Source organism: Gorilla gorilla, chromosome 12 (genome assembly GCF_029281585.2).
Source record: "Gorilla gorilla gorilla isolate KB3781 chromosome 12, NHGRI_mGorGor1-v2.1_pri, whole genome shotgun sequence".
NCBI lineage: Eukaryota > Metazoa > Chordata > Mammalia > Primates > Hominidae > Gorilla > Gorilla gorilla.
This window is the reverse complement of record NC_073236.2, coordinates 76416067-76440282: the sequence shown is the minus strand read 5'-3', so window position 1 is coordinate 76440282 and position 24216 is coordinate 76416067. Positions and strand designations below refer to the sequence as shown.

Below are 24216 nucleotides of genomic sequence, written 5' to 3'. Positions count from 1 at the left end.
AATACTTTGCTTCTCTATAGCTCTATCTACCCTGTTATTATTGTCATAAATTACATGTATATATATTGTATCCCCATTTACACAGGTTTTAATTATTGTTTCATGTATTAATTTTTAAATCATGAAGAAAACTTACAATCTAAAAATACAGTAGTATTGTCTTTTATATTTACCTATGTAGTTATCTTTACACGTTCTTTATTTCTTTCTATGGCTTTGAGTTACTGTCCAGTGTCTTTTCATTTCAGTCTGAAGAACTCCTTTTAGCATTTCTTATAAGACACGTCTACTAGCAAAAACTCCCTCATCTTTTATCTAGAATGTCTTAATTCTCCCTCATTTTTAAGAGATAATTTTGCTGGATATAAAATTCTTTGTTGTTGGTTTTTTTCTCTGAGACAGAGTCTTACTCTGTTACCGAGGCTGGAGTGCAGTGGTGCCATCTCAGCTCACTGCACCCTCTGCCTCCCAGGTTCAATTCTCCTGCCTCAGCCTTCCGAGTAGCTGGGATTACAGGCTTGTACCACCACATCTGGCTTTTTTTCTTTTTTTGCATTTTTAGTAGAGATGAGGTTTTGCCATGTTGGCCAGGCTGGTCTCAAACTCCTGACCTTAAGTGATCTGCCCACCTCGGCCTCCCAAAGTGCTGGGATTACAGGTGATTTTTTTTTTTCTTTAAACAGTTTGCATATGTCTTCTCACTGCCTTCTGGCCTCAATGATTACTAATGAGAAAAGTATCTGTTAACATATTGAGGATCCCTTCTACATGGATTACTAATGAGAAAATTATCTGTTAATATATTGAGGATCCCTTCTACATGACAAAATACTTCTTACTTTCTGTTTAAGATTCCCTCTTTGTCATTTGGTTTTGATTATAATATGTTTTGGTATTGATCTTTGAGTTGATTCTGCTTGAATTTTGTTGAGCTTCTTGCATGTGCAGATGCATGTCTTCAATCAAATTTGGGATTTTTCTACCATAATTTCTTCTGATAGTCTTTCTTCTTTTTCTAGGGCTCCCATAATATATATGCTGCTATGCTGCATATACAGACTCTGTTCATTTTTCTTCATTATTAAAATTTTTATTCCTCAGAGTTAATCATTTCAATTGTCCTATTTTCATGTCCTATTTTAATGCTTCTTCTGCCAAGTCAAACTTGATGAATGCCGTCTAGCAAATTTATCATTTTGGTTCTTATATTTTCCAGCTCCAACTTTTCTATTTGGTTCATTTTTATAATTTCTGTCTCTTCATTGATATTCTCTATTTGGTGAGGCATCATTATCCTGGTTTCCCTTAGTTTACTGTCCATGGTTTCCTTTAGCTTTCTGAGTTTAAAGGAAGACAGTTGATTTTAAGTCTTTGTCTAGTAATTTCAATGTCTGGGCTTCCCCAGGGATACTTTCTATTTTTTTTTTCTTTTTTATGTGAATGGGCCATACCTTCCTGCTTTTAAACTTTTGTTGACATTTTAAATATTTTAATGTTATAACTCTGGAAATCAGATTATTTCCCTCTCCATGGTTTGCTATTGTTACTGCTGAGGGCTGCAGTCACCCATTTTATTAGTGACATTCCCAAACTAATCTTGCAAAGCTTGTATTCCTTGTCATTTGTGGTCGGTGAAGTCTTCATTTCATTATCTCTGTCACTAGCTGGTGACCTAACAGAGATGCCTTTAAATCCTGAAGCACAATAACAAATGAACAAAGACAAAAATTTTCCGAGAACTAGGGCACTCCTTCAGTGTTTAGCCAGGCTGCCTGACATTCTACCTTACCATTTCTTTCTTACTTGTGCAGACTCTGAAAGTCCTCCAGAGGTGTAAACCCAGGGTGCATCTCATTATTTCTGAGCCTGTGTCCAGCTCTGGGCATGGTGTTGTACACAATTCACTAACATATGCAAGTAGCTATTCATGGCTCCTATTCACCCAAATATCTTTCTCCTCATCCTCTTCTTTCCCAGGTTTCTTTGGTCTGTCTGCTGCTTTCCCCATTTGCCATCCCTTGACTGAGACAGCTAGGTATTTTCTCAGACATATAGGTATTACATGTCTTTACATGCTTTAGACACACACTGCCAGAAATGCTATTCCAGCCTGAGGGATGTGAAAAAACCGAACCTCTGTATCAGTTCCTCTGGAAACCACCAGACTGGTCAAAATACACAACCACAGTTTCTGAGAACAAGGTTTGTAATGGCCCTCTGGCACCAACTAACCACACCAGAAATGTCCTTATGGCCACTATCACACTGGGAACTGGGGGTGATACACAGGTAACCAAAATGCCACCATGCTTTCTAACCAAAATTTAGCAGCTTCTATCTTCATTAAGCACTCACCCGATTGCTCTGTTTCATTAGATTCTTTATAATCTAATTTTCAAAAAATTGATTCTGTCAGTTTTTGCCTACTTGACAGTTGCTTCAGTGGAGGCATTAATTCTTGGAGCTTCTTACTCTGCTGTGTTTAATGATATCATTCCTGCTTCTATTTATAAACCGCAATGTGGCATCTACTACCATATACGTCTCCAATTTCCTATTACACAGAAAATTTACTACAGCCCCAGTTGCTGCATTCTGAAGTTTATCACTGTATTTTCATGTTAGGACTACACTTTCCTAAGCTGCTCCTAGGCAATGGGTGATTATTCAGAAAGAGCAATACTAAGGCAGTCTGTTTCTAGGTGACATAAGGCACTTTAGTTGGGCAACTTTGGCTTGAAGACTCCCAGTGCCCTTTCTGTAGAACTGCTCTGCAGTACATGCAGTTGGCAGGACACAGATGGGCAAGGCTCACTAAGTCAGTGGAATTTGCTGATTGCTACTAAGCTGTATATGCTTTCAGGAAGGCTAGTGAAAGACTGAGTGCTATTTACAGGTAATGATTAAATGTGACAGAGAATCTCTCTGGTAGCTCACAGAGGTTCTTATCTTCTTAATTTGAAGGGCAGACATAGTAGACAGGTAGAAGATCTAATTGTTGATCAGAACTCTAGAGATGTTAAGATGCAACATCAAGGCAGGTCTGCTTTACTAAAGTCAGGGCACTGCTTAATAACACCTGGAATCCTGAAATATGAAATGGGTACCTTTGAATAGATGCCCTTGAGTATTCTGATACTGCAGAACTCTTGAATCTGAGCCAGCACTCCACTGTACTAGAAGAAGCTCAGAGACCTTTCCCCACAATGTAGTACCTACTCCCCTCTCTCAGGAAATGCCTCTACCTTTATCCTGGCTGCCAGGCTGATAACTACAGTTAAATCTCAGCACAATCCAGCTGGGGACATGATGAACCTGATAAGGTAGGAGACTATACAACTAAAGAGTTGCAAGAATTCGACACTATGTGCCAGCAAAAATAGGGGAGCACCCCTCGGATTGGATTAAGAGGATGCTTGAACATGGGAGCTGGAATGGAAAACTGGGTAAGAGTCCATTGATGTGGAGGTACTTTTTCAGGACACAGGATTTAACACCTTACTGTGGAGCCCAAGAGATGGAGCTAATTGCTGCTGGAATGGCTCTTAGATGCCTGGAAAAAGTAATGTCGAGTACTCAATGAAGTGGAAATACCCCAATTGTTATGGCACAAGAAAAAATGGAAAGCATAGGAGGGAGAGTAAGAATCATGTGAAGCCGAGATGAGATGCAGTGACAGTGGGTTCAGTTTATATTAGGAACCTCCCATTTCACCTCCCCTCAGTTACTATGGAATAGCTGAGCCTATGTGGAAAAGTAGACCTATTCAGCCAATAGGTGGATAGTGGAGATCTTGAGAATGCACCCCTCAGATTTCTGACTTCATTCAACAAAATAGACCAGCAGCCCTGGCTGCTATGGTCTGAAATCCATTAGTGCATCTGCACTGAACATATAATTCCCACACGCTGCTCCCAGCCAATCCCCAGCAGCGATTCTAGGGCAGCTCCCTTTCTGGGAGACATGGAACTGTCCTGTTATTGTTCTTTGCCTAGCCTCAAGTCATCTCACTCTATGAATGCATAGCTTAGAGTTCAGCCAAAGACTCAAGGTGACTCTTATGTAGATTTATGGAGCTCTTTCTCCACAAAGCACCTGCCTCTCCAGTACACAAACCTGCAAATTCAAGCTGCCTCAGCTTCCCTGAACTCCAACTAACTCAAAAAACTGCCATGTTCCGCTTGCATTCCCTCTCTTTGCTCTCTGGTCTAGAAAGTGCCTCTCATCATAAAACCAGAGGATCATAAGGTGACCTCATTTGTTTTTAATTCTCAGGGATCAGAGTCCTATACTGTCAATCTTTTAATATCTAAAGACAAATTTTCAATGCATTTTGTCCAGTTTAATAATTGTCTATGGCAAGAAGGTCAGTCTGTTTCCAAATAATTATCATAGCTGAAAGCAGGAACTCTCAAATAATATTTTCATTAAATATTACAACCCTAACAACAATAGCCACAGTAACAACAACAGGTAATATTTATTGGGATCTTCTGTGTACTAGTTACTATTTTAAGTACCTTACGTATATTAATTCATTTAATCTTGACAACAGCCCTGTTAAGTTGGTAGTACTATTATCCCCATTCAACTGATGAGAAAACTCAAGTACAGAGATGTTAAATAACAGTTGCCAGGTGAAACACAAGACACCTAGTTAAATTTGAACTTCAGATGAATAATAATTTTTTATTTTAAGTATATCTGATACAATATTTGGGACATACTTATATGAAACAATTATTTATTATCTGAAATTCAGACTTAACTGGGCATTCTGTATTTTTGCTAAATCTGGCAACCCTTAACTTGTCCAGGCTCCCATAGCTACTCAATTGCATAGTAGGACATGGAGACTGGCAGTCTTGCTCCAAAACTCACACTCTTTACCATAGTGTTGCTCTACTGTCATTGGAAAAGAATTAAGTATTTGCCCCAGGCTTATAGATCCTTCTTTAGATCTGGTTCTTTGGTTTTCAGAATTCAAGATTAGAAATGCCATTTTGTAGTCATGGAAAAAGAATGATCAAGTAGCTCCCATGTTGGGCTGTTTTTGAGGGGGGGGTCATTGGGTGTTGAAGAAATAACTTCTGAGAGGGGGAAATTGCCCCCCCTCCCCCCGACTGGATATTCGTCTGAGCTTTATTGAGTCCCAGCTATGGCCCTGACTTTTGATTGTGGCCCTCCCTAATGCCAGCCCCCTCTTTGACTTATATGTTAGGGACCTAAACTTCTGTCATTTTGGACCTCGCAAGTTTTAAAATTAGTATCATTCAAAAGTTATCATCAGCTAGATGTCAGCTATAACTACATTTACTTTTATGGGGTATTTTCAAAATCCCCTAATGCTTGATGTCCTGTGGTAGGACTAAAAAGTTTAGAAAAACTAATGACATTAGTCTTTCTCACCTTAAGAAACTCAGTCTAGTAGGTGAGATAGCCACAAACACAATGATAATAGCTATCACTTACAAAGTACTTAATACATGCTAGTCACTTTATTATTTATTATTTATAATCTTGGCATTTAATTAAAGTTTGGTAAGTTCTTCATCTATAAAAATGGAAATAATAGTAATAGCTTAAGTAACTCACCCAAAGTTACCCATCCAATAAATTAGGAAGCTGGGATTCAAACTTAGTTGTGTTTGACTCCAAGCCTTGGACTTTTCAAAAATTACTGCATGCTATCTCCACAACTGACTTAAACTTCAGACTATAAGTGCTATAGCAGAGCTGTCAATGAAGAATTAGGGAAGCATTCATAACTAGTGCATCCTCCTCAATACCTAGTAGAGGGGCTATTCTTAATTATAATTGCTGTTGATTATTGAGATGACATGTACCAATTAATCTTGTTGTTGGTGTTATATTTCTAAAGACATTATTTCTAAGACTTTTTTCTGACAGCAATGATGAGGAAACTGGTAATAGACTGACTCTATTACCATATAATAATGGTAGAAGATACCATGTATATTTAATTGTGCTTATATGGGTATTGATGATATAATGTTGCAAAATGGCTACGGACATTATGATTACATGAAAAATAATACTAAGTTGAAGAATAATTCCATGACAGTAAATCAGTCTAAAATAAATTAATAGAAAACTCCAAATTAATGGCAGCAAGTATATTTAAAAAATAAGAATATGAGTAAAAAGATAAGGCCCGACAAAGGAGAGTTTCAACACTACTGTTTAGCCAAGGATATGCCTCTGGAGAAAACTGTTAACAAGTGTGAACATATTCTGGCTCTTCAGACATCAGGGATATTCAGAAAAGCTGAGCTGATAAAATAGCAGTATAAATTGTGGACCTGAAAACATGTTGAGATAGTGAGATGTCCATAGAAGTTTTCAGAAATGTTTCTCATGGCCACTTATGGAAACTACAACTGAGTTCTCCTGTTGAAGTAGGAGAGGTCTGTGTGCCTGTGTGTTTAGTATAGGGATGAAAATTTGTGATTAATAAATCTGTAAAAAATTTACATGGATTGGTTGTTCATGTTAAATTTTGTCTGTGAAGTATGAATAGAAGTAATGATTTAGTCAAAGTTCCTGGTTTTTTTTTTCTAGAAATATGAGGTTGTTGGAAGTACCTGTTTCTTTACTAGAAATTTTAACTCATTGTTTTTGTATATATAGGGCATAAATTTCAAAAATAAAATAATTCAGATCTTAGTTTAAATGTATAGAAGTACAATTTTATTATTCTAAGTCATAAAGTACTAAAAATTTATTTTCTTTTAATTTTATTTTAGTTAATTTAAAACCCATCCAAAATTTCACTCTATTCTAAGCTGTATCAAATTAACCACTACTCATGACTATTTTGTACCTCTAGACTATCTCTTTCTATACGAATTATTTTCAAAGATAAATTATTTCTGATTAAATTATAACATCATATAAAAATTAAAGGTTTATTGGCATTTTCATTAATCAATTAATAATGAATGGTAGTCAGAATCCTCTGGGGAAAAAAAACCCAAGTTGGTTTCTTTCCTTTTTAGCCCCCATATAAAAAAGGTATATAAATCTACATTAAAATGACACATTTGAAGTTGAAGCTGTTTGGCTTAGGAACAGTCTTATTTTCATCCTTTGAAGAGAAAAATACCTTTACGAAAAGGGAGGCTTATAAAAACTAATTTACTAGGCTAGCTCTACCCCCTGGTTTCTTACAGCACTGCTCATCTCTGCTGAATAAAAAAATAGAAGGATTATTTCAATTTAGTTGCAGGCTCTCCCAGATCACATTCAGGGAATAGGCTAGATTCCAGCCCTCCTTTTCCAAAAGACTGAAATGGAAGAATTCATGGGGTATAGGATTTCCTCTCCTTAATACTGTGTGCTTCTCCGTATGTTTACTGCGGCACTATTCACAACAGCAAAGACTTGGAACCAACCCAAATGTCCATCAGTGATAGACTGGATTAAGAAAATGTGGCACATATACACCATGGAATACTATGCAGTCATAAAAAAGGTGAGTTCATGTCCTTTGCAGGGACATGGATGAAGCTGGAAACCATCATTATCAGCAAACTATCACAAGGACAGAAAACCAAACACCACATGTTCTCATTCATAGGTGGGAATTGAACAATGGGAACACTTGGACACAGGGCAGGGAACATCCCACACCGGGGCATGTCGGAGGGTGCGGGGCTCAGGGAGGGATAGCATTAGGAGAAATACCTAATGTAAATGACTAGTTGATGGGTGCAGCAAACCAACATGGCACATGTATACCTATGTATCAAACCTGCACATTGTGCACATGTATCCTAGAACTTAGAGTATAAAAAAAGAAAAGAAAATAGGAAATAGAGAAAATCAACGAAACTCCCCCCCAAAAAAATACTCTGTGCTTCTCTTTTGCATACACCCTCCTCTCTCTAACAGCCATATCTGAGCCAACCCATTGTCAGTTCCTGGAAGTTGTGGGTTTAAGGCTTACACTGTGAGCTACTGTCCATTTGATCTAAGGTCTAAGCCCTTTCTTTGCAGGGCACAGTATAGGGTATGTTGAAAGAGGAAGGACTGTAATAGAATGGCTATTAACTCTTCCTTCCCACTCCATTTTGGCTCTAAATTGTACTCTTGCTTAGTGTAGGGATTATGTAAAGCTTTGGATGTCTACTGGCAATTTGCAAGCATTTCTGTGGCACAGCAAGGCAAATTATAAGCTTCTATGATGCTTTGTTTACCTACTAAATGCAAATAGCCAATTTATATACTTTTTAGACCTTTCCTCCCTCCCTTGCTTTCTATCCTGAAATCTAATTAAATAATAAAATATTTTGAAACAATGAAAATTTCTAAATATTTGTCTCTAATTTTATTATTTTAAATATCAACATTTATTTATTATTATTATTATTATTATTGAGATGGAGTCTCACTCTGTTGCCCAGGCTAGAGTGCAATGTCTCAATCTTAGCTCACCGCAACCTCCACCTCCTGGGTTCAAGTGATTCTTGTGCCTCGGCCTCTCAAGTAGCTGGGATTACAGGCGTGTGCCACCACATCTGGCTAATTTTTGTATTTTTAGTAGAGATGGGGTTTTACCATGTTGGTCAGGCTGGTCTTGAACTCCTGACCTCAAGTGATCCATCCACCTCGGCCTCCCAAAGTGCTGGGATTATAGGCATGAGCCACTGTGCTCGGCTCGACTTTTATTTTAGATAAAGGAGGTACATGTGCAGGTTTGCTACATGGGAATATTGTGTGATGCTAAGGTTTGGGGTATGGATCCCGTCACCTATGTAGTGAACCTAATACCTGATAGGTAGTTTTTCAACCAATGACCTGTCCTTTCCTCTCCCATCTAGTAGTCCACAGTGTCTATTGTTCCCATATTAATGTCCATGTATGCTCAATGTTTAGCTCTCATTTATAAATGAGAATATGTGGCACTTGGTTTTTGTTCCTGTTCATTCACTTAGGATTATGGCCTTCAGCTGCATCCACACTGCTACAAAGAACATGATTTCTTTATTTACAGATGCATAGTATTCCATGGTATACATGTACCACATTTTCTTTATCGAATTCACCATTGATAGGCACATGAGTGGATTCCATGTCATTGCTGTTGTGAATAGTGCAGTGATGAATACAGGAGTGCATGTGTCTTTTTGGTAGAATGATTTATATTCCTTTGGGTATATACCCAGTAATGGGATTGCTGGATTAAAGGGTGACTCTATTTTCAGTTCTTTGAGAAGTCTCCAGACTGCTTTCCACAGTGGCTGGACTAATTTACACTCCTACCAGCAGTGTATAAGCATAACCTTTTCTCTGCAGCCTCACCAGCATCTGTTGTTTTCTGACTTTTTAATACCAGCCATTCTGATTGGTGTGAGATGGTATCTTACTATAGTTCTGATTTGCATTTCTCTAATGATTAGTGATGTTGAGCATTTTTTCATGTTTGTTGGCTGCTTGTATGTCTTCCTTCTTTTGAGAAGTGTCTGTTCATATTCTTTGCCCACTTTTTAATGGGGTTGTTTTTTCTTGTTGATTTGTTTAATTTCCTTATAGATTCTGGGTAGTAGACCTCTGTTGGATGCATAATCTGTGACTATCATCTCCCATTCTGTAGATTGTCTGTTTACTCTGTTGATAGTTTCTTTTGCTGTGCAGAAGCTCTTTCATTTAATCAGGATCCACTTGTCTATTTTTGTTTTTTTAAAAGTTGAAAATGTTTTTGAAAAGTGTTAAGTTTCAATACTTTCCTATACTTCATATTCTTATCTAAAAGGCAAGAATGATATAATTTCTGCTCCCAACAAATTCATGAGATTACAGTGATAAATTAATGTATGGCAATAAATATGCTTCAGAAATCAATGTGAAACCATTTTCAATGTTGAGTGTCGATACTTTATAACTTAGTAGTATGATAAAATATAAACTAAATGGATATTTAACTGAATCATGGGATGAATGCATTCAGGGAATCATAGTAAGTTGTACTTGAAAAGACAACAGCCAGAAGCCTGAATACAGTTCAATATTCTTAATTCAATCTGGGTTCAAAAGCAAAGAGGAGAAGAACGTGGAGCCAGTATCTCCTACAGTGGAAAGGCAGCTGTTGAGCATATGATCTTGGTGCCAGACACCTTCCCTGGCCTCCATTAAGGCTAGGAACATACATAAAGGAATGACACATTCTCTACTTGAGGGTGCAAGCTCTGTGCCTTGGATGCTGGTATTCATACTTCACAAATAATGTGAATATGACATGAATTTACTGACTCCTGCTATGTCCTATTGGTGGTAATAATGGTTATGCTAATAAAAAAACTAGTAAGGTAATGGCCCTTTCTAATAAAAATTAGTAAAGTCCTTTTTTAAAAAAATATCATGGTTGTATACTCACATTGGGACTAATCAAGGAAACAACCTGGCCCACGGAGAACAAAGAAAAGCACAACAGGACGATGGCCCACCTGGAAGCAACACAGAGCCAGGGAAGCAGTGAATGAATGTGTGACCCCAGAGAACCACGATTCTCCTACAGATCTTTGCAACCCTCAGGTCAAGAGATCTCTATGTGAACCCACTCCACCGGGGCCTTCAGTCTGACAGACAGAGCTACCTGGAGTCTCTGTAGAACAGTCCCTAAGGCACACGCAGAGACCATGGAGCCTTAGATACTTGGGCTTTCTGGCAAAAGTAGCTGCGGCTCCAGCAAAGTGGGAGGTTAGACATCGGAACATACCCCTAGGAAAGAGGCTGAATCCAAGGGACTGAGCAAAAACAGCCTGCAAGTCCCACTTCCACAGCACCTCAAAAGATAAGACCCACTGGCTTGGAATTCCAGCCAGCCCCTGGTAGTAGCATTGCACCTCCCTGAGAAGGAGCTCCTGGTGGGAGGGGCAGGCCACAATCTTTGCTATTTGGGTGCCTTAGCTGCTCCAGTCAGGCTTTGGAGAGTCCAAGCTGACCAGGGGTGGAAGGGATCCCCAGCACAGCACAGCTGCTCTACCAAAACGTGGCCAGGGTGCTTTTTTAAGCAGTTTCCCAATCCTGTTCCTCCTCACTTGGCAGGACCTCCCAACTAGGGTCTCCATCCACCTCCTACAGGTGTCTTTGGGCTGGCAACAGCCCCGTATGTCCCTGGGATGAAGCTCCCAGAGGGAAAGGCAGGCTGCCATCTTTGTTGTTTTGCAGCCTTCCCTGGTGATACCTCCAGGTACTGGAAAATCCGAAGTGACAAGGGACGGGAGCAGGCCCCCAGAATACTGCAGCAGCCCTATAGAAAAGTGGCCAGACTGTTGTATGTGGTTGCCCATTCCCATATCTCCTCACTGGGCAGGTCCTCCAGGTCTGAGCCTCCAGTCATCCCCTGCCAGAGCTATTGAGCCAGTAGCAAGTCAGCAACTCCCTGAACAGAGCCTTCAGGGGCAACTGAAAGCCTCTCTGCCACTGCCTCTACAGTGGAACCGCCCTTGCCACCCTCAGACTAACAAAGGGGCAAAGACCCTAAATGCCTTATCCACACCTCTTACAAGCTGCAGTAGACCCAAAAAGAGGCCAGTCCGTCTCCCACCAATCTCACACATCCCCAAGTGCTTGTCACCAGACAAGGAACCCCTGGCTTGGGCCCACAGCACAGACCTTCCATCCTGGGCTGATTGCACTGAGTGATTGCTGACCTGCATCTCTCTGGAGAAGAGCCTCCAGGAGACAAGCAAACAACACTTGGCCATAACCATTATGAGGTCCCTTCCTCTGCTGCCTCCAAGTTGGAGAAGGAACATAAACACTGAGATCTCTCCAGAGCTTAAGTAGGCACCCCAGGAGTGCCAAGTCATGATCTACAGCCAGCACTCAAGGGGGAAAGGAACCCACACATTCAGAGCACTGAGAGGGAAAATGGCTGCAACTGTGAGCAAACATAGGGGAGTCACACTCATTAAGCAAGAGTCTACCAACTGACCAATAAGTCTAAGTGCCACCAGCTGGATCACACCCCAAAGCTTCAACATTAAAAATACATATACACATACACCCACACACACACACACACATATATGTGTGTGTATATGTGTGTGTGTGTATGTGTATATATATGTGTGTGTATGTACGTATATATGTATGTATGTACGTGTGTGTGTGTGTGTGTGTGTGTGTGTGTGTATGTATATAAAACCTAACAGGTCTGACAGAGCTGAATAACACAATACAAGAATTTCACAATGCAATCACAAATATTAACAGCAGAATAAAACAAGCTTAGGAAAGAATCTCAGAACTTGAAGATCGATTATCTGAAATGACAGTCAGACAAAAATAAAAAGAATAAAACGGAATGAACAAAAACTTGGAGAAGTATGGGATTATGTAAAGAGGCCAAATATATGAATCACTGACATCCCTGAAAGGGAGGGGAAGAAAGCAAACATGTGGAAAACATATTTCAGGATATGGTGCATGAAAACTTCCCCATCCTTGCTAGAGGGGCCAACAGTCAAACTCAGGAAATACAGAGAACTCCTCCAACATTCCACACAAGAAGAACATCCACAAGACACATAATCATCAGATTTTCCAAGGTCAAAATGAAGGAAAAAATGTTAAAGACAGCTAAAGAGAAAGGGCAGGTCATCTTCAAAGCAAACCCCATCAGGCTAAGAGTGGACCTCTCAGCTGAAACCTTATAGGCCAGAAGAGATTGGGCACCTATATTCAACATTCTTAAAGAAAAAAATCTTCAAACAAGAATTTCATATTGAGCCAAGCTAAGCTTCAAAACTGAATGAGAAATAAGATCCTTTTCAGATAGGCAAATGTTGAGGTAGTTCATTACCACCAGGCCTGCCTTACAAGAGATCTTGAAAGGAGCATTAAATATAGAAAGAAAAGGCTGCTACCAGCTAATACAAAAACACACTTAAACACACAGGCCAGTGTCACTATCAAGCAACCACACAAACAAGCTAACATAATAACCAGCTAACAGCACAATGACAGGATCAAACCCACATATCAGCCAGGCGCCGGTGGCTCATGCCTGTAATCCTAGCACTTTGGGAGGCTGAGGCAGGTGGATCACTTGAGGTCAGGAATTCAAGGCCAGCCTGGCCAACATGGTGAGACCCCCCCCAACCCCATCTCTACTGACATATAAAAATTAGCTGGGCATGGTGGCGGACACCTATAATCCCAGCTACTTGGGAGGCTGAGGCAGGAGAATTGCTTGAACCCAGGACGTGGAGGTAGCAGTGAGCTGAGACTGTGCCACTGCACTCCAGCCTGGGTGACAGAGCAAGACTCTGTCTCAAAAAACAAACAAACAAAAAAACCCCACATATATCAATACTAACTTTGAATGTAACCAAGCCAAATGCCCCACTTTTAAAAAGGTACAATGTGGCAAGCTGGATAAAAAAGCAGGACCCAATGGTATGCTGTCTTCGAGAGACCCAACTCACAGGTAATAACACTCATAGGCTCAAAATAAATGGATAGAGGAAAATCTACCAAACAAATAGAAAACAGAAAGAAGCAGGGGTTGCAATACTAATTTCAGACAAAACAGATTTCAAACCAACAATGATCAAAAAAGACAAAGAAGGACATTACATAATGGTAAAGGATTCAATTCCACAAGAAGACCTAACTATCCTCAATATATATGACCCCAACACAGGAGCCTTCAGATTCATATAGCAAGCTCTTAGAATACCTACAAAGAGAAATAGACTCCCACACAATAATAGTGGGACCCTTCAACACTCCACTAACAGTATTAGACAGATCATCAAGGCAGAAAATTAACAAAGATATTCAGGACCTGAACTCAGCATTGAACCAAATGGATGTGATAGACCTTTAAAGAACTCTCCACCCCAAAACAACAGAATATACATTCTTTTCATTGCCATGTGGCACATATTCTAAAATCAACCAAATAATTGGACATAATCCTCAAAAAATGTTAAAAAACTGAAAGCATACCAAACACACTCTTGGACCACAGCAAAATAAAAATAGAAGTCAAAATTATGAATATCGCTCAAAACCATGCAATTACATGGAAATTAAAAAATATGCTCCTGAATGACTTTTGGATAAACAATGAAATTAAGGCAGAAATCCAGAAGTTCTTTGAAAATAATAAGAACAAAGATACAGCATACCAGAATCTCTGGGACATAGCTAAGGCAGTGTTAGGAAGGAATTTCATAGCACTAAATGCCCACACTGAAAGGCAACCCTAAGCAAAAAGAACAAAGCTGGAGACATCATGTTATCCTACTTCAAAGTATACTACAGGGCTATAGTAACTAAAACAGCGTGCTACTGGTATAAAAACAGACACATAGGCCAATGAAGCAGAAGAGAGAGACCAGAAATAAGGCCACACATCCACAACCATCTAACCTTCAACAAAGGACAAATATAAGCAATGGGGAAGAGAGTATCTATTCAATAAATGGTGCTGGGATAACTGGCTAGCCATATGCAGAAGACTGAAGCTGGAGGTCTTCTTTACATCATACAAAAATCAACTCAAGATGGATTAAAGACTTAAATGTAAAACCTAAAACTATAAAAACCATGGAAGACAACCTAGGCAATACCATTCTAGACATAAGAACAGGCAAAGATTTCATGACAAAGACACCAAAAGCAACTGCAACAAAAGCAAAAATTGACAAGTAGGATCTAATTAAACTTAAGAGCCTCTGTACAGCTAAAGAAACCAACAGAGTAAACAGACAACCTACACAATAGGAGAAAATATTTGCAAACTATGCATCTGACAAAGGTCTAACATCCAGCATCTATAAGGAACTTAAATTTACAAGAGAAAAACAACTCCATTAAAAAGTGGGCAAAGGACATGAACAGACACTCCTCAAAAGAAGACATACATGCAGCCAAGAAGCATATGAAAAAAAGCTCAGTATCACTGATTAGAGAAATGGAAATCAAAAGCACAATGAGATACCATCTCACAGTCAGAATGGCTATTATTAAAAAGTCAAGAAACAACAGATGCTGGCAAGGTTGCGGAGAAAAGAGAATGCTTATACACTGTGGGCGGGAGTGTTAATTTAGTCAACCACTGTGGAAAGCAGTTTGGCGATTCCTCCAAGAGCTAAAAGCAGAAATACCATTTGACCCAGCAATCTCATTACTGGGTACATACTCAGAGGAATATAAATCATTCTACCATAAAGACACATGCATGCAAATGTTCATTGCAGCACTATTCATAGCAGCAAAGACATAGAATCAACCTAAATGTCAATCAGTTACAGACTGGATAAAGAAAATGTGGTACATATACACCATGGAATACTATGCAGCCATAAAAAAGAACGAGGTCATGTCTCTTGCAGTGACATGGATGGAGCTGGAGGCCATTATCCTTAGCAAACTAACATAGTAACAGAAAATCAAATACTGCAAGTTCTCACTTATAAGTGGGAGCTAAATGATACAAACATATGAACTGGGGTCTACTTGAGGGTGGAGGTGGGAGGAAGGAGAGGAGTAGAAAAGCTAATTATTCAGTACTAGGCTTAATACCTGGGTAATGAAATAATCTGTACAACAACCGTCATGACACATGTTTATGTATGTAACAAACCTTCACATGTATCCCTGAACCTAAAAGTTTTTTAAAAAAGAAAAAAAAATCATGGTTGTATTTGCATTCTTATAATATTTCAGTCCTGTTACTATATTCCTGGTTTTTTTTTTAACTAGCACTCACAGCTTTTATTTACAGAACACCTTACAGATTTAAAAATGTTTTCTAGTAATTGTCTTATTGGATACAACACTCCAGAAATACAGGAGATTCAGATGATTTGATTTCCCAGTATATAGATAAGTAGCTTGTCAAAGATCTCTTATTCTTTGGTAGAGACAGGGTCTTGCTCTGTTACCCAAGTTGCAGTGCAGGTGCAGTCATAGCTCACTGCAGCCTCATACTCAAGCAACCCTCCCACCTCAGCCTCATGAGCAGCTGGGACTACAGGTGTGCACCATCACACCTGGCTAATTATTTTATTTTTTGTAGAGATGGGGTCTCACTTTGTTGCATCAGCTGGTCTTGAACTAGTTGCCTCAAGCAATCTTCCCACCTTGGCTTCCAAAGTTCTGGGATTACAGGTGTGAGCCACCAGGATGGCCTCCAATGCTCTCTTAACTCTACCACTAACGGTCAGCATAGATGCAATTTAAAGGAAGTCAAATTCTTTTCCACTATCACAGATTATAACTCATTTTTTAAATCCCCACAATTTCTATACAGACTACCCAGTCTCACTGCCCATTAGTCCCATAAATACTTTCTAGTCCCTGACAAAAGCCCTTGTTCCTGGGTTATACTTAGACTTGAGATATTTCATTTTCTTCCCTGGATCCACTCTCTCCCTTACTTACCCGCTTTCTTATTTCTATGTATACCTATCTCTTCTCCCTGTCCTTGCACTCTCTCTTTCCTTCCCTCCCTTCCTTCCTCTTTCCACTTTCCCTCATTCCCTTCCCTTCTTTTTCCTTCTCCCTCCCTTGTATGTTCGTATCTCAATACTACTTTGCCAATATTTGAGTCTTACCATAATCCAATCACAACATTCTAGTTCCTACATCTACATTTAAACATCTATAATATCATCAAATTGTCTTGCAATATTTCTCTCATGCTTAAGACATGCAACCTTGCATTTCCAAGGAAAAATCCATAAACTTTTTTAGAAGCATATGTTCAAACAATTCAATTAGAAAATAGGCAACGGACATGAAAAGATATTTCACTAGAGAGCATAAAGATAGAACATAAGTACATGAAAAGATGTTCAATATCATTAGCCATCAGGAAAATGCAAATGAAAACCCCAATGAGGTATCATTACATATCTATTATAATAGCTAAAATAAAAAATAGCAATGCTAGGAGAAACCAGATCTCTCACACATTGTTGGTGGGAATGCAAAATGACACAGACATTCTGGAAAACAGTATGGCAGTTTCCTATAGAACTAACCATACATGGCCTAGCACCAGACTTAGCAATCACCCTCTTAGGCATTTATTCCAGAGAAATGAAATCACATCCATACAAAAACCTGTACATGAATGTTCATGGAAGTTTTATTTGTAATAGCCCCAAACTGGCCACAACCAAAATACCCCGACAAGTGAATTCCATGATTTTTAAAAATTGTACTTTATGGCCGGGCACGGTGGCTTATGCCTGTAATCCCAGCACTTTGGGAGGCTGAGGCAGGTGGATCATAAGGTAAGGAGTTCAAGACCAGCCTGGCCAACATGGTGAAATCCCATCTCTACTAAAAACAACAAAAATTAGCTGGGTGTGGTGGCACATGCCAGTGGTCCCAGCTACTTGGGAGGCTGAGGCAGAAGAATCGCTTGAACCCAGGAGATGGAGGTGGCAGTGAACCGCGATCACATCACTGCACTCCAGCCTGGGCGACAAGGCAAGACTCCATCTAAAAAAAAAAATTGTACTTTATAAAATAACATTTCTTAGGAGAGTCAGACTAGCAGCTTTATATATATGTGAAAAAGAAGTATCTATTAAAACATTTCTAAGAATCATTTTTCCTCCAAACAGTACAAACCAAACCAAACCTTAGCTTTGAATTCGATTTTAGGCTGAATAATGGAAGTCTGTGTCTTGTTATAACTGCAGTTATGCAGTGGTTATGCAGAGAAACTTAAGCACCAATATTGTACAGTTAGTCTCAACTAGTACATATTTCGCTATCTGACAAAAGCTAATCAAGAAGACTACTTTGACTCCCTTCCACAAACCCTTGTTGGTTTTTATTTTTTTTCAATTCTCTAGATTCTTTCAATTTTCCCAACATGAAAAAATTCTTAAACTGCTACCATACCTTATGCCAAACATAGGTTTATCAGAGATTTCTCTTAGACATCTATATCCAGTGAGTAATCTCCATTATTCTTTCCTCCCAAGGAAAATCTTTATATTTTACTAACCCCTTACTACTTAGCGGCGTCTCAGTAGTCGGTGTTTAGCTCTGAATAAAGGCACGTGGTGCATTCTCTGCAAATTGCTTTCAGCTAAAAACAGATGTTAATTTAAAAACGTAGATAACATCCCATGGCACCTGTTGTTTCACACTTCTTTTGCTCAAGCCCCAGTGGTCCAAATCCCATCTTTTATTTCAATAATTTTCTGCAGCTTTTCTTCCATTCCAGCTGCAGGTCTTTCACTGTGATGATCATTCAAACTTAACAGAAAAGCCATGTTTTACTGAGCAAAACTATCAGGATGACTACACAGAGTCAATGCAGGCAGCCCTAAGTCACAGCTCTAATTTAAGAATGAAATATGTTCTAATGATAAATGTCAGTTATCTGGATGCAGTGTCTGAATAATTTTAACTATAAGAACAGGAACTTGGGAAATTAACTAAATGCATGTCCGTCTTCCAGCCGCAGATCTTAGTAGAGTGTTTTCATGACAAGACAAGATGGAAGAAAGGAGAAGGACCAGGTCAGAATTCATAGTGACCTTAATCACCTAGCACATGTAGTCAGAAAAGATTAGAGTTCTTTAAAAGTAACTGTGAGTCACTGGAAATAAAATGCATAAAATTGATTAAGATGGGGAGGGACTAGATGAGAATATTCAGAAACATTTACAGAGTGGATCAAACAAGAAATCAGGACTAAACAGTGTATTATTGTGGCCAAAATAGCTACTGAGATAATACATGTATAAATTGGAATATTCTGATACTGATCACTGGCCACTAATCCTAAATTACACCAAGCATGGGGTTACAGCCTCAATAGCTACAAAAAAGTAGACTTTTGAGCTCTATTCTTCACTCTTGGCATAGTGCAAGGCATATAGTAAACAAGTATTTATTGAGTTAATGATGTTTGCAAAATCTAAAGAAACATTTGTAGAAGATTATGAGGAAAGCAAGAATAACATAGGGAACATGAAAATAAAGCCAGTTAAGTCTAGTGCCATCTAAACTATGCACATGTGTCACCATTTAGGATAGAAAACTCTCCCTACTTAATTTTATGTTGGTAGCACATGACCTGCTCCAAGCACTAGCCTGATTCTTTCATTTGTTTGTTGTTGTTGTTGTTTTCTTTATTTGGTTTTTGCAAACAGTGCAAGTGAAGAGGTGAAAAGAGAGAGGAGCAGTGAGGACAAGGCTGACAAAGGTTAAAGCTGTGCTTCTCAGAGCGAGAGGGGTGAGGCATCCAAGCTCCAAGATTCACGGTATCTCAGGGCATGGAAGCTTCACCTAAAAATTTGGGGTTGAGGAGGAAGGTTTTGAGCTTTTCCTTTTTTCCCACTTTTTAAAAATTGATATATCATAGTTGCATCTATTTTGGAGGTACGTGTGATATTTTGACACCTGTGTACAATGTGTAAGGATCAAATTAGGGTAATTGGGATATCCATCACCTCATTTATCTTTTCTTTGTGTTGGGAATGTTTCACTTCTCTTCTAGCTATTAATTATTTTGAAATATACAAGTTACTGTTGACTATAATTTCCTTACTGTACTATTGAATAACAGCATTTATTTTTTCCATCTAACTATTTTTTGCAACCCAATTTTTTCCTCTTTAATGAGGTATTGTTACATGCATATCCTGGTAAAATCGGTAGAATCCCTTTTTTTTTTTTTTTTGGTCGGGGGGTGTGTGTGTGTGTGTGTGTGTGTAGAAAGGAAGTGGGTGAGGGGAGGGGAAGAGAGAGGGAGAGAAAGAGGCAGATTATCTGGAAATAGAAAGTAAAACAATATTCTGCTCAGAGTGACTAGAAAATTTGTTATTATTATTTGGGTCATCAGTGGTGTTTATTAATACTGTAGTCACCAAGACTATGAATAGTACCCAGTACTGCCAGGAGAACAAATTATGTTAATAATACTGGTCTTCTTAGCTCTGCTTGTCCCCTGTGGTCTGAGTGAGCCCGATGTATGAAATCTCTAAAGTGTTCCCACAGATTTGAAAAATGAGCCGGCTCTCTCAGAAATTAATTTACTTTACATGAACATGAAAATTTTTGCTTCTATAAATTAAATCAATTTTCTTAAGAGATGGGGTCTCACTCTGTCACCCAGGCTGGAGTGCAGTGGTGCAATCATAGCTCACTGCAGCCTCAAACTCCTAGGGTCAAGTGATCCTCCTACTTCAGCCCCCTAAGTAGCTGGAACTACCACACCCTGCTAAAAATCAGTTTTCTTAACAAGTATGATAAAATGTTTTATTTACAAACTAGGTTACTCTTAGGCATACTTTCTGCTTCAGTTTCCCTATAACATGAAAGTCCTTAAGATTATAGTTCAAGTACAATTTTAGTACTATTATTCATTTGTAATTTAAAAACTTAAAAATTTTGAAAATAAGAAAATACAAAGAACAACTCAATTACCACTGTTCACATCTGGATATATATACTTCCACTTATTTAGATTTTTTTTAATATGGACAAAATAATTATTCTTGTTTTTGTAAAATGTATCTATGTTCATAAAAAATAATTCAAACAATACAAGAAGCACAAAGATGGAAATATATATCACTTCCACTTTGCAATACCCAGAAATTAACATGGTTCATATTAGATATGCATCACCCTCCATATCTTGTAGATGGAAGGATACGAAGAGATTCTTCTATGTTAATAGGTTTATGTTATATGTCCTGTTGTTAATAAAGAGTATTATGGTTGGGCGCAATGGATCACACCTGTAATCCCAGCACTTTGGGAGGCAGAGTTAGGCAGAATGCTTGAGCCAGGAGTTTGAGACCAGCCTGGGCAACATGGTGAAACCCTATCTCTACAAAAAATTTAAAAATTAGCCAAGTGTGGTGGGGTGAGCCTATAGTCCCAGCTACTCGGGAGGCTAAGGTGGGATGATTGAGCCTGAGAGGTTGAGGCTGCAGTGAGTCATGAACAGGCCACTGCATTCCAGAGTGGGCAACAGAGACCCTGTCTCAAAAAATATATAGAGTATTAAATTTAATTTTACTTAAAAAAGAAAAGCGAAATTTTATAGGAATTATTAACCTTCAAATACATGTTTCCTGACCATATTTTATTTTCTATAAGATCCCTCTAAAGTTAGGAGATTAGGAAGAATATATTTTTTTTAACTACTTAATGACTTTTAAACAGTATTCTGGACTCTCTGTTTTGAGAGTGGTAACTCTGATATTTTCTCCATTTCTCTTTCCTCCAAATTCCACTTTTTATCATATAGTTGTATTTTTACATTAACCAAGATAATACCCAATTTTTGCCAGGCACAGTGTCCTGTGCCTTAGTCCCAGCTGCTCTGGAGGCAGAGCAAGGAGGATTGCCTGAGGCCAGGAGTTCAAGGCAGACATGCACTATGATCACACCTGTGAACAGCAACTGCACTCCACCTCCGGCAACACAGCAAGTCCCTGTCTTTAAAAAAAAAATACTCAATTTCTTTTCTAATCATAATATCTATGGTTGTTTAGCATTAGTTACTCATAAGTGGATTGCTCACCACCATGATTCTTTGTTTTTTCATTCAGATTCTCCATTTCTGATAAGTCTTCTATTTACATTCATTGTTAAGCAGTTTTTTCACGAAGGACTCACAGATGCTATTATTCTCTGAAGACTTACATGATTGAGAATATTTGCCTGTTGCCTCTAAACGTGACAAAAATCTCAACCGAGCATAATATTCTCGGGTCACACTTCTAGATTCTTTTTTCTTTTCAGAGACTTTTTATTGAATTATATCTTTGAGTACATCTTCTGTTCCTATTAGTTTAATGCTGAATCATCTGTCTTCTATATCAAATACATATTTCTAATTGCCTTAATCTGTCTTTCATGTGCATTCCCTGTGATTATCTCAAGTCTGTCTTGATTTTCACGGTTGTTTGTCTTTATTCCCTGCCTGTCACCTGTCCTACCTCTTCCCCAACTGACACATAGCTCAATGCTATTATATGTGGACCCAAACCCACCACTGTGATAGCACACCTAGGTTGGTCCATGTCTGTAGTGTTTTGTATGTCAAAATTACCTCTTAATCCATTCTCACAATAAAACTCTCAACAGAGTGCTAGGACCTATGAAGTCATTTCAATATTTTCAATAACCTCTTACTTATGAAGATATTAACACAATATTACAAATGGAACTCTTCTTACATCTTCCTTCTCTTTCCTTTCATATTCAGACTGCATGCTCCAAAAAATTATCTCTTGCTGTTTAGTTTATAATGAGTTGGCAAACTTTTTATGTAAAGGGCCAAACAGTAATACACTTTGAGGGATATATGAACCCTATCACAAGTAAACCCTGCCATTATAGTATGAAAGCAGCCATCGGCAATATGCAAACAAATGGGCTTGGCTGTGTTCCAAAAGTACTGTATTTACAAAGATGAGAGGCAGGTTGTAATTTGCTGACTCCTGTTTTATACAATCAACTTTGGCAACTGCAGTCAAAGTAAAGGTCCCCGGCCATGTACTGACTTGGAATGGGTGGACTTAAATAGTGTTGTTGTAAGGATTATATTAATAGCCAACTAGCACAAATTTGAACTCAGCACCACATGGCCCATGTGGAAGAATGAGTCAATGTAGGTAATGTGCTGACCTAGCAAGGTCTCTTCAGCACCAGCATTCTAACCAGTGCTATGCTCTACTAAAGGGATTCAGAAGACTATTCTGCTGTATGTAACCCCAAAGAATGGCAGGAATTTACTACAGCTATAACAAAAATCGTAATAATATTCAGTTACCTTTTGCTAAGAACTTTCAAATATTTCATTTGAGCTCAATAAGTACCCTAGAAGTATGCATGGTAGGTGTTCTTTCCATGACAAAGTTAAGAAAAGTGAGAACTACAAAAAAAATTAAATTCCCATTCTTATAGCAGATTAGGAGTAGACTAGGACCTAAAACCATAATCTTTGATCTCTTAGGACTGGCATTTTTGGGGTAGCCCTTCTTTTTTCCTAATGGTAAGACTAATCAGAGCACCAATATTTTTTGAAAGCTCCTCGCTACAGGTTCGCTCAGCCCAAAGTAAGAGAAAATGGCCCTACGCAGACATTAGACAACTGCCACAATGGCTCAATGTGGAGCAGCATCCTCAACTGACATCACATGGTCCCATTTACCTTACCACTCGCAGAACTAAGTTTCATTGTAAAAAATATAAGTTCATTTAGTAGCATGTAGCCAAGCTATGGTTGTAAATATTATTGGATGTCTCAGATAAACACTGTTGTAAATTTATTTAACCCTAAACTATTTGTGTGGCATTCTTTATGACTTATTACAGATATTCCTTAATTGTTCAATGAGAACTTGGAAAATTTTGAACCCACTAGATAGGAGGTTAGCTTAGGGAACTGAGACTTGACTTGTCTACTCAAAGGTGCCTGATAAATAGGATCATAGAATCTCATGTTGGAAAGAACCTTAAAAGTACGAGGAAATCTCACATACCTCCACTAATTCTCCCAAATACAGGATGACTCTCCTACTAGTTTGATGTGTGGGGTTCTGTTTAATTTTCAAAAGGAGGCATTTTGTTTCAAAATATATATTGTCAATGAAGGGCAGCATCACCTTCAAGGGAGCAAAAGTTGGTCTTTAAGGAATGAAAAAACTCTTAGCTAATAACAATGATTTCTGTCCCTCCAATGCCCAACCCTACATGAAAAGTCTTATTCCTTAGCATTTAATTGATCTTGTTAGAAATTAAAATCACTTAATTGAAAATTAATTTAAGTATATTTTTCCTCCTTTGAGAGGCAATAATGAAAAAAAGGTTGAGAAATGCTGTTCTAAAGATCATTTAGTCTACCTTTATCTAATTTGTGTATCTCTACAACACTGTCATCAATAGTAGTTAGCACTCATTGTGCCCTTATTATCTTCCAGACTTTCACTTAAATTCTTGTTACATGGATTATTATATTAATTCTCACAACATCCCAGTGTGACAGGTACCATGATTGTCCTTACTTACAAATTAAGAAACTGAAGCTAAGAAATATTAAGAATGTCCTCATATTCAAACTTTCGTGTTGTTATCCTCTATACCATACTGCCCTCTACATCAGTATGTATCTCCCTTCTTATCAAATACCTCTAGAAGAAAATTCCTTGTATCCTGAAGTGGTTTATTTCATAGTATGAAGGTGAAAGG

At 38.5% G+C, this 24216-nt stretch overlaps 1 protein-coding gene across 12 annotated transcripts in view; it reads right to left on the bottom strand.

Moving 5' to 3' along the window:
• Positions 1-24216, bottom strand: part of WDPCP (WD repeat containing planar cell polarity effector) — a 482654-nt gene that overhangs the window by 230197 nt on the left and 228241 nt on the right. The window lies entirely within an intron of this gene.